The following is a 10,497-nucleotide window of genomic DNA, read 5'->3' as shown; positions in this document are numbered from 1 at the left end:
ATACTGGAGTGGGTTGCCATTTCCTTCTCCAGGGGATATTCCTGACCCAGGGATGGAACTCGTGTCTCCTGCATTGGCAGGAGAATTCTTTATCATTGAGCCACCTGCCATGGGTTAAGGGGGGTCTAGGATGGTTGAGAGGGTGAGAGGGGAAATGATTAATGAAATGAAGTGCCTTCTGTAGCCCTAGAAATGTCCATTCCACTGGAGTTCTGGTCCTGGGAGACAGTAAGACTGGGTGATCAAATCTATGCAACCCAGTCTCCAGCAGGGCAGGTGTGGGTAGAGAGGACCCAGAGTGGTCAACAGACAATAACAAATGGCAAATGTTTGTGATATTGTGATTTCTTTTTGGGCACACAGCTTCTAAAACTCTTTGAATTTCTTAAGAGATAAAGATGATAAAGATGTCTTTTGTTATGTTAATGAAGTAAATTTCGGACCCTTGCCTTACGGTGGGAGCTGGATGCTAGTGTTACCAGCCAAACTTGGGTCCTCTCACCTATGCATAGTAAAGCCAATGTAATGATACCTGGTTGTGCTGGAGGAAAGTGCAGTGTTAATTGTAAGGTGCCAGACTAGGAGTCTGTGACAGCTAGTGCTCAAAACACCTGAGCTTCCAGGTGAGCCTCAACAAAGTTGTTTTTTTTTCAGAGCTTTTTTTTTTTAATAATTTTATTTATTTGTGGCTGTGCTGGGTCTTTGTTTTCCAGGTGAGCCTCAACAAAGTTTTTTTTTTTTTTTTCAGAGCTTTTTTTTTTTTTTTTTTTTTTTTTTTTTTTTTTTTTATTTTATTATTTTTTTTTCCCAGTGGGTTTGTCATACATTGATATGAATCAGCCATGGATTTACACGTATTCCCCATCCCGATCCCCCCTCCCACCTCCCTCTCCACCCGATTCCTCTGGGTCTTCCCAGTGCACCAGGCCGAGCACTTGTCTCATGCATCCCACCTGGGCTGGTGATCTGTTTCACCATAGATAATATACATGCTGTTCTTTTGAAATATCCCACCCTCACATTCTCCCACAGAGTTCAAAAGTCTGTTCTGTATTTCTGTGTCTCTTTTTCTGTTTTGCATATAGGGTTATCGTTACCATCTTTCTAAATTCCATATATATGTGTTAGTATGCTGTAATGTTCTTTATCTTTCTGGCTTACTTCACTCTGTATAATGGGCTCCAGCTTCATCCATCTCATTAGGACTGGTTCAAATGAATTCTTTTTAATGGCTGAGTAATATTCCATGGTGTATATGTACCACAGCTTCCTTATCCATTCATCTGCTGATGGGCATCTAGGTTGCTTCCATGTCCTGGCTATTATAAACAGTGCTGCGATGAACATTGGGGTGCACGTGTCTCTTTCAGATCTGGTTTCCTCAGTGTGTATGCCCAGAAGTGGGATTGCTGGGTCATATGGCAGTTCTATTTCCAGTTTTTTAAAGAAATCTCCACACTGTTTTCCATTGTGGCTGTACTAGTTTGCATTCCCACCAACAGTGTAAGAGGGTTCCCTTTTCTCCACACCCTCTCCAGCATTTATTGCTTGTAGACTTTTGGATAGCAGCCATCCTGACTGGCGTGTAATGGTACCTCATTGTGGTTTTGATTTGCATTTCTCTGATAATGAGTGATGTTGAGCATCTTTTCATGTGTTTGTTAGCCATCTGTATGTCTTCTTTGGAGAAATGTCTGTTTAGTTCTCTGGCCCATTTTTTGATTGGGTCATTTATTTTTCTGGAATTGAGCTTCAGGAGTTGCTTGTATATTTTTGAGATTAATCCTTTGTCTGTTGCTTCATTTGCTATTATTTTCTCCCAATCTGAGGGCTGTCTTTTCACCTTGCTTATAGTTTCCTTTGTAGTGCAAAAGCTTTTAAGTTTCATTAGGTCCCATTTGTTTATTTTTGTTTTTATTTCCAATATTCTGGGAGGTGGGTCATAGAGGATCTTGCTGTGATTTATGTCGGAGAGTGTTTTGCCTATGTTCTCCTCTAGGAGTTTTATAGTTTCTGGTCTTACATTTAGATCTTTAATCCATTTTGAGTTTATTTTTGTGTATGGTGTTAGAAAGTGTTCTAGTTTCATTCTTTTACAAGTGGTTGACCAGTTTTCCCAGTACCACTTGTTAAAGAGTTTGTCTTTTTTCCATTATATATCCTTGTCTCCTTTGTCGAAGATAAGGTGTCCATAGGTTCATGGATTTATCTCTGGGCTTTCTATTCTGTTCCATTGATCTATATTTCTGTCTTTGTGCCAGTACCGCAGTGTCTTGATGACTGTGGCTTTGTAGTAGAGTCTGAAGTCAGGCAGGTTGATTCCTCCAGTTCCATTCTTCTTTCTCAAGATTGCTTTAGCTATTCGAGGTTTTTTGTATTTCCATACAAATTGTGAAATTATTTGTTCTAGTACTGTGAAAAATACTGTTGGTAGCTTGATAGGGATTGCATTGAATCTATAGATTGCTTTGGGTAGTATAATCATTTTGACAATATTGATTCTTCCAATCCCAAGAAGTATTTTAAAAAATATAGAAAACTATTTCTCGTCTGTCATCTTGATAGATTTATCTTGACAAAAATTAAGTTTCCAAGGAAAGGTAAAATCGTTCAAATTTCTCAGGGGACATAAGTCTATTGTGTGTAATATAGGATATTTTCTTTAGAAATTAAACATATCTCTATCATGGAGGATATATTTATCTTTAAGCTGTGAGACTATCATTACATGTTTCCCCTTTCACAGCAAATGTGTGAGTCATCTAATTTTTTGAAGAAATGATTTTTTCTTTCCATCCTTTCTCTATACTTCTGAGTGCACATTATAAGGGAAGGGAAAACCAGTCCTCATGATGAGGTAATAGTTTCCATTGTTCACCTGCTCTCCTTAGCACCACTCTTGAGATTTCAAAGGATAAAAGAAAATGCAGCACCCAAAAAAGTAAAACAAAGCCAAGGGAAATAAATAGAGGGGGAAGAGAGACACACACCCTTGTGGATCAGCTGGTAAAGAATCCATCTGCAACGTGGGAGACCTGGGTTCAATCCCCAGGTTGGGAAGATCCCCTGGAGAAAGGAAAGGCTACCCACTCCAGTATTCTGGCCTGGAGTATTCCATGGCCTGTATAGTCTTTGGGGTTGCAAAGAGTCAGACAGGACTGAGCAACTTTCACTTTCACTTCAGAGATACACAGTTATATTTCCACCATTCAGCTCGAGAGGAATTCTCAATGTACTTAAGGATTAATATAAGCTATATCTTTATTCTATTTAGGCGTCAATAATTGATGATCTCTGAAGTTTAACTTCATGTTCAATCAGTACTAACAAAGACATGCTTTGCTTACACATGTCTATAGCTTGTTGTAATCTTAGAAAATATTTTTATACATTTATGGTGATATTTCAAAACCTAGGTGTTTCCTACCATCTATTGATATAATTGAAAGCAAATATTTTCTTTCATAAGCTCGAGTTATAAGGAACTTTCATTCAGATGTCATCAAAACAGAACCTGAGTCTGAGTAACCTCCCTTTCTCACATAATTCTCCAGACATTTTTTCTAATAGATTTAGTTAACTAAATGAATTCTATTGACTTGTGATCTTAAACAATGATAAATTATGTGCTTGATTATGCATGTGAATTATCATGCCTGGTATTTATTATATGACTTTTTGTATGGCTTTTCTCCTAAAGATTGTCCCAATATATAATGTAGAGAAATAAGGTAAAAATTTAATTAAATGATGTCTTATAGAAGACACTCAAATGAGGCTTAATGAAATCAATATGCATAATAGAGAGAAACTGTAATTTTGTGCCATGGCATTTGTCCTGGACTTCAGTATCTGTTCACCATCATCTTCCTAAGTAGACTACTCAAATCACAGCTATTACAGTATAACAGTTTCTGGTCCTGCACTCAGATTTTTTTCACTGGGGAAGCAGACTGAACCTAGTTTCTAGGTGACACTACAATCTTTTCTCAGCCTTTCATTTTGCTGTCCACCTTTCTCACTTTTTTTGTGTGTGTGGGAATATCCTCATAGTTAATCATTTATAAGAACTCTATCTTGGAAAGCAAATTTTAGGCATTTACTTCTCTTTTGTTCATAACACCATGAGTATTTTCCTAATATTTATCTTCCCAATTAAATTTTCACTCTCAGATATAGATGCTAATTTTCAATGAATTTAAACTTCATTGAGATAGAATTTCAACCAATTTCTAAAGATTAAATATTCTTTCCCATCCCACTAACTGAAAAATCTGTCTTTTTCTCCCAGTGGTTTTAGAGGACGCACTGAATTAAATGGATGCAGGAAATCAGTCTGTAGTGTCAGAATTTTTGCTTCTGGGACTTTGCCAGTCATGGACTATGCAGGTCTTCCTCTTACCAATGTTTTTTATTCTTTACCTGATCATTGTACTTGGAAACATTGCCATCATAATCTTAATCATCACTGACCCCCATCTACATTCTCCCATGTACTTCCTATTGGCCAACCTGTCCTTTGTTGATATGTGGCTTTGCTCAGTGACCACTCCTAAGATGATCACAGACTTTGTCAGAGAGAACAAGACTATTTCCTTTGGAGGCTGCATGTGCCAGATTCTCTTTGTGCATTTTTTTGGAGGGGGTGAGATGGTGCTATTGGTGGTAATGGCCTATGACCGCTATGTGGCCATCTGCAAGCCACTCCACTATTCAACCATAATGAACCTGCAAAAGTGCATTGGGCTTGTGGTGACTTCCTGGACCATTGGCTTTGTGCATGCCGTGAGTCAAATGGTTGTGATTGTGGGATTGCCCTTCTGTGGCCCCAGGGAAATTGACAGTTTCTTCTGTGACATACCACTGGTAATCAAGCTTGCCTGCATAGACTCTTATAACTTGGGAATATTAATGAATGCTGACAGTGGGGTTCCAGCCATGACATGATTTATACTGCTGCTGATATCCTACACATATATTCTTCTTACTGTTCGCCGAAGTTCTAAAGCTGGTACCTCTAGGGCACTCTCTACCTGCACTGCCCACATCACAGTGGTGCTGCTCTTCTTTGGGCCCTGCATCTTTATCTATGTGTGGCCACTCAGCATCACCTGGGTGGACAAATTTCTTGCTGTGTTTTACTCTGTTATTACACCTCTTTTAAATCCAACCATTTATACCCTGAGAAATAAAGAGATAAAAAACGCTATAAAGAGATACAGAAGCTACTACATACATCCCAAGGGAAATATTTAATGCCCAGAAACCTCACTGGAAGCACTTCAAATTGACAACATACTGACCTTAAAAAAGGTTGAACATTCTAGGCATTCAATTTATATCTACATGTTATGCCTGTCTCAAAGTACAGGAATAGGGTTAATAAAGTTCATAGAATTTTAACATTTACTAATCAACCAGTAGAACACCACAGAATGTTTCCCTAAAATACAACACAAATAGTTCTTCTTTGTGAGGGAATTGTCTAATAAGCTTTCCTATGCCTTTAACTATATTTAAGTGAGAAGCTAAAGTTTTTTCAAGCAAACTATGCATCCATTCTGATGGATAGCATCTTAATAAACTTCTTTAGAATTTTCTCCTAACTCCATTTGGAAGGTGTTTCTGTAACACTGACTCTTTTCCTCAGACTTTTCACTTAACCTCTTGTCAACTGAATTACTGTTTAGCTTAACTCTCTACCCAAATACTAATGGAAAGCAGTAGGGGAAAAATAAAGACAGAATAACAGTGGTACAGTACATAGGAATGACAGTGGACACTAGAATAACAGCAGAAGCTATTCTGTGTTTGGTTTCCATTAACTCAATAAAAGAAAAAACAAAACAAATGATATTTCTTTTGATTATTTTAGTCTCAAGGATTAACATTTATACTTTGAATTATATTAACCATTGGTTTAGAAGTCCTGAATTTGTAAACTCCTTAATGGTAGGGGCTATGCCTTACCTGGTTAATTCTTGAAACTGCAGTACTTAGTACTTGTAATCAACATTCAACAAATATATTTTAATTGATATATAAAAGGCCATTTTTGTAATTAAAATATCAATACCATGGTGTATTTAAGTACAGTCTTTTTTCATTAATTAAAAATTCCTAAAAATTTTAAATAATAAATAAAATTTACTTTCCTTGAGAGGTATAAATTAAGTAAATTGAAATTCAGTTGTGAGAATCAACAATAAAAGTCCTAAAATAAAAATATGGTACATATAGAAATTTAACTTCTCTTAATATGGAAACAAAAACAGAAAAATGGCAGAATAAAAGTGATGTACTTACATAACAATGATGTATCAGAGAATGAAAGCAAAAAAAAATTCTATTTAGAATTGTGTCAAAAGTAAAAGACAAAAAAAAAAATTAAAATACCTAGGAATAATTTAACCAAGGAGCTGAAAAATCTGTATTTTGAGAACTATAAAACCCTGATAAAGGAAACTGAAACTTACTCAAAGGAATAGAAAGATATCTCATGCTCTTAGATTGGAAGAACTAATACTGTTAAAGTGGCTATACCACCCAAAGCAATCTACAAATTTACTGTGATACTTTTCAAAACATTCATAGCATTCTTCACTGAACTAGAACAAACAATCCTAAAATTTTTATAGAACCACAAAAGACCCAGAATTGCCAAGCAATCCTGAAGAAAAAGAACAAAGCTGAAGACATAACCCTTCTAGAAATCAGACTATACTATAAAGCTACAGTATCAAAAGAGCATGGTATTGTCACAAAATAGACATATAGGTCAATGGAACAAAATAGAGAGCCTAGAAATAAAAGTACAGCAATCCCACTCCTGGCCATATATCCAGAAAACATGAAAACTTAATTTGAAAAGATACATGCACCCCCATGTTCATAGGAACATTATTTACAATAGGCAAGACATGAAAACAAACCAACTGCTCATCAACAGAAGACTGATTTAAGAAGATGTCACACACACACACACACACACACATACTTACTTGAATATTACTCAGATACAAAAAAGAATGAAGTATTGTCATTTTTAACAAGATAGCTGAATATAAAGAAAATCATACTAAGTGAAATGAGTCATGCAGAGAAAGAGAAATATTATATGCTATCACTTCTGTGTAGAAATGTGTAGAAGTTAAAAATAACAAAAATGAATCTAGACACAAAACAGAAACAGACTCTCAAAAGAAACATACTTAGAGTTACCAAAGGGGAAAGGATGGGAGGAGGGATAGACGAGGAGAATGGAATTAACAGATACAAAGTACTATACATAAAATAGATAAGCAACAAGGATTTACTATATATCACACGGAATTATATGCAATATCTTGCAATAACCTATAATAGCTGAATACATATTTTGAGCATACATATATGTATATATATAACCAAATCATTTTGCTGTACACCTAAAATTAATATTGTAAAATATTATAAACCAACTATGCTTCAACTAAAGTGAAAAAATTAAAACAATTTTAGAAAAAAAATAGTACTTATCATCCTTGAATGCCTGCTCTATACCACTGTTATGTTTATTATATAAATTTACTATTATTATATTATCCAAATTATGGATAAGAAAATGAGACTCATAAATATGAAATACAGTTCCTCAAGATAGTACAATTCAATTTTCTCTTCACTTAAGGATTCAAAGATCAATCTGATTTCCAAAATTATTCATTTATGATATGACACTACACAGTACAATAGAAAATCATTCCTGAGAGTGAAAGAATAAATTATGCCAAGAATAAAATATTAGAGTGCCTCTATCAATATAACCGTATAAAAATACTGGGAGTAATATGGTTTGCAAGCTAATTTTATCATGAAGTGAAAGTTGGGAATGGAAGAAACATCACCAAGAACATGCCTGCACAGAGGCAGTGCCAAAGGACCAAGAGCCAACCACACGGCTCTCTCTATCTCGGGCGGTCGCCTCAGCTCTTTCTCATGGGTATGCCCATTCATTTGCTGCACTGTCATCTCTGTATTTTCAAAGCATCTTTTATCCTACCTAGAATAATGGGAATCTTTTTACTTCTCTCAGTCCTTAAAAAATAAACCGCTTAACTACAATTTGTATGAATTTTCTAATGTTCTGAAGATAGAAGAGCATAAGGATGAAAAATCCAGCTTATATTGTCTTGTAATATAATTTGCCACAACAAATGCAAGTATCACATGCTCTCAATTCAAACATTATAGTCACTTTTGTACCATTTGGCATTATTTTTCACACACTTATCAGAAAGGCAAATTCTCCTTAATTCTCACGGGTTTCATTTATAATCATCCTAACAGATATTAATCAGTGGGATGCATAGTTTTATACAGTCTCTAGCCAAACTTAAATGGCCAGTTCAGTTCAGTCTATCAGTCATGTCCAACTCTTTGTGACCCCATGAATCGCAGCATGCCGGGCCTCCCTGTCCATCAGCAACTCCCGGAGTTAACTCAAACTCATGCCCATCCAGTCGGTGATGCCATCCAGCCATCTCATCCTCTGTCATTCCCTTCTCCTCCCGCCCCCAATCCCTCCCAGCCTCAGGCTCTTTTCCAATGAGTCAGCTCTTCGCATGAGGTGGCCAAAGTATTGGAGTTTCAGCTTCAGCATCAGTCCTTCCAATGAACACCCAGGACTGATCTCCTTTAGGATGGACTGGTTGGATCTCCTTGCAGGACAAGGCACTCTCAAGAGTCTTCTCCAACACCACAGTTCAAAATAATTAATTCTCTGGCACTCAGGTTTCTTTATGCTCCAACTCTCACATCCATACATGACCACTGGAAAAACCATAGCCTTGATGAGATGGACCTTTGTTGGCAAAGTAATGTCTCTGCTTTTTAAAAAGCTATTTAGGTTGGTCATAACTTTCATTCCAAGGAGTAAGCATCTTTTAATTTCATGGCTGCAATCACCATATGCAGTGATTTTGGAGCCCCCCCAAAAAATAAAGTCTGACACTGTTTCCACTGTCTCCCCATCTATTTGCCATGAAGTGATGGGACCAGATGCCATGATCTTAGTTTTCTGAATGTTGAGCTTTAAGCCAACTTTTTCACTCTCCTCTTTCAGTTTCATCACGAAATGGCCAGTAGTCAGTCTTAACTTCCAAATTGGTAGGTGGGAAGCAAACATTTTGTGGGTGGGTTATGAAGCATCAGAGTGTAAAGATTAACTGTAACTTCCACATTTTGATTCCAGAATCAGAGAATGAAGATATTACCTCCTAAAAGACTCATAAGGAAGTCTTCAGTATGCCATCTTACCATTTATTAGATCAGCTATTTATGGGTGATTAAGTACATGTTATGATCCATGAATTCCATGACCACAAATCCACTTCTATAATCATTGTTGTTGCTAATTGCTTTGCTATAAAATAAACTTGATCAAATGCAGTGATAGCAATACATGATTTCTGACCATGGTTATTTTGTACAAAATCCCATTTAGCAAGCACCAGAGATGGCTGGAAAAAAGAGGTGAGCATGCATCAAATTTATTAGTTACTACTAAAGTTTCCTCTATAATGGATACCCTTTGGTAAGAATACACCAGACACAGATTTTTCATAATCTGTGCCCATTCTGAGAGATCAATTACCACCAATTCTCCCCAAGGAATTCTTTGCCCACAGTCTTCCAAATCTATTTACTTTAAGCTCTGATCATCTAACCGAACCATTAATAACTTTTCATGAATCAGTAGATATGCATGCTTCTAGCCAAACAAAGTGGACAACCAAATACATTGCTTGCATTTCTTCCAAATGGGAGAATCTCTTATTAGTGTTTTTCAGAACCATGATCAGAATACTGACAATGTGCATGCTAAGTTGCTCAGTCATGTTCAACTCCTGATTGTAGCCCACCAGGATCCTCTGTCCATGGGATTCTCCAGGCAAGAATATTGGAGTGGGTTACCATGCCCTCCTCCAGGGACTCTTCCCAATCCAGGGATCGAACCCACGTCTCTTACATCTCCTGAATTGGCAGGTGGGTTCTTGACCACCAGCACCACCTGGGAAGCCCAAATACTAACCACAACTAAGTTCTATTCAACCACAATATGTCACTAAATTGAGACAGTAAAGCTGTAGACTTTTACTCCTAGTTGCTACCAACATATCATGCAAAACCATCTGTATGTTCAGGCCCAAATTTTAAATTTTCATTCAACTCATTATAAGGAATTCTCTGTGTTAACTATAGGTGTATGTTGGGGGCAAAGGAAGGCAACTGGACAGTAGTAGTTGTTGAATGAAGTGAGTCATAAGTTAATGTAACTTCTCTATGTCTGTAGACCTGCTTAAACCTAATCTCTTATGTATGATTTCCACTTGAAAATATAATGCTGTTTTTGCGTCTCAATTTAATTTCTTGAATAGTAAGATAGCATCCACTTCATGATGGTGTTGAGGAAGATTATAACAAACACGTAATCACCATTTGCACTGACAAGCTGGA

At 36.7% G+C, this 10,497-nt stretch overlaps 1 pseudogene; it reads left to right on the top strand.

Moving 5' to 3' along the window:
* Positions 1-4,314: 4,314 nt before the first annotated feature.
* LOC122443327 lies at positions 4,315-5,256 on the top strand (annotated as a pseudogene).
* Positions 5,257-10,497: the final 5,241 nt, after the last annotated feature.

The sequence above is a fragment of the Cervus canadensis genome, chromosome 6 (assembly GCF_019320065.1).
Source record: "Cervus canadensis isolate Bull #8, Minnesota chromosome 6, ASM1932006v1, whole genome shotgun sequence".
Classification (NCBI taxonomy): Eukaryota; Metazoa; Chordata; class Mammalia; order Artiodactyla; family Cervidae; genus Cervus; species Cervus canadensis.
Note: the sequence above shows the minus strand (reverse complement) of the source record. Positions and strands in the feature narration are given on the sequence as shown.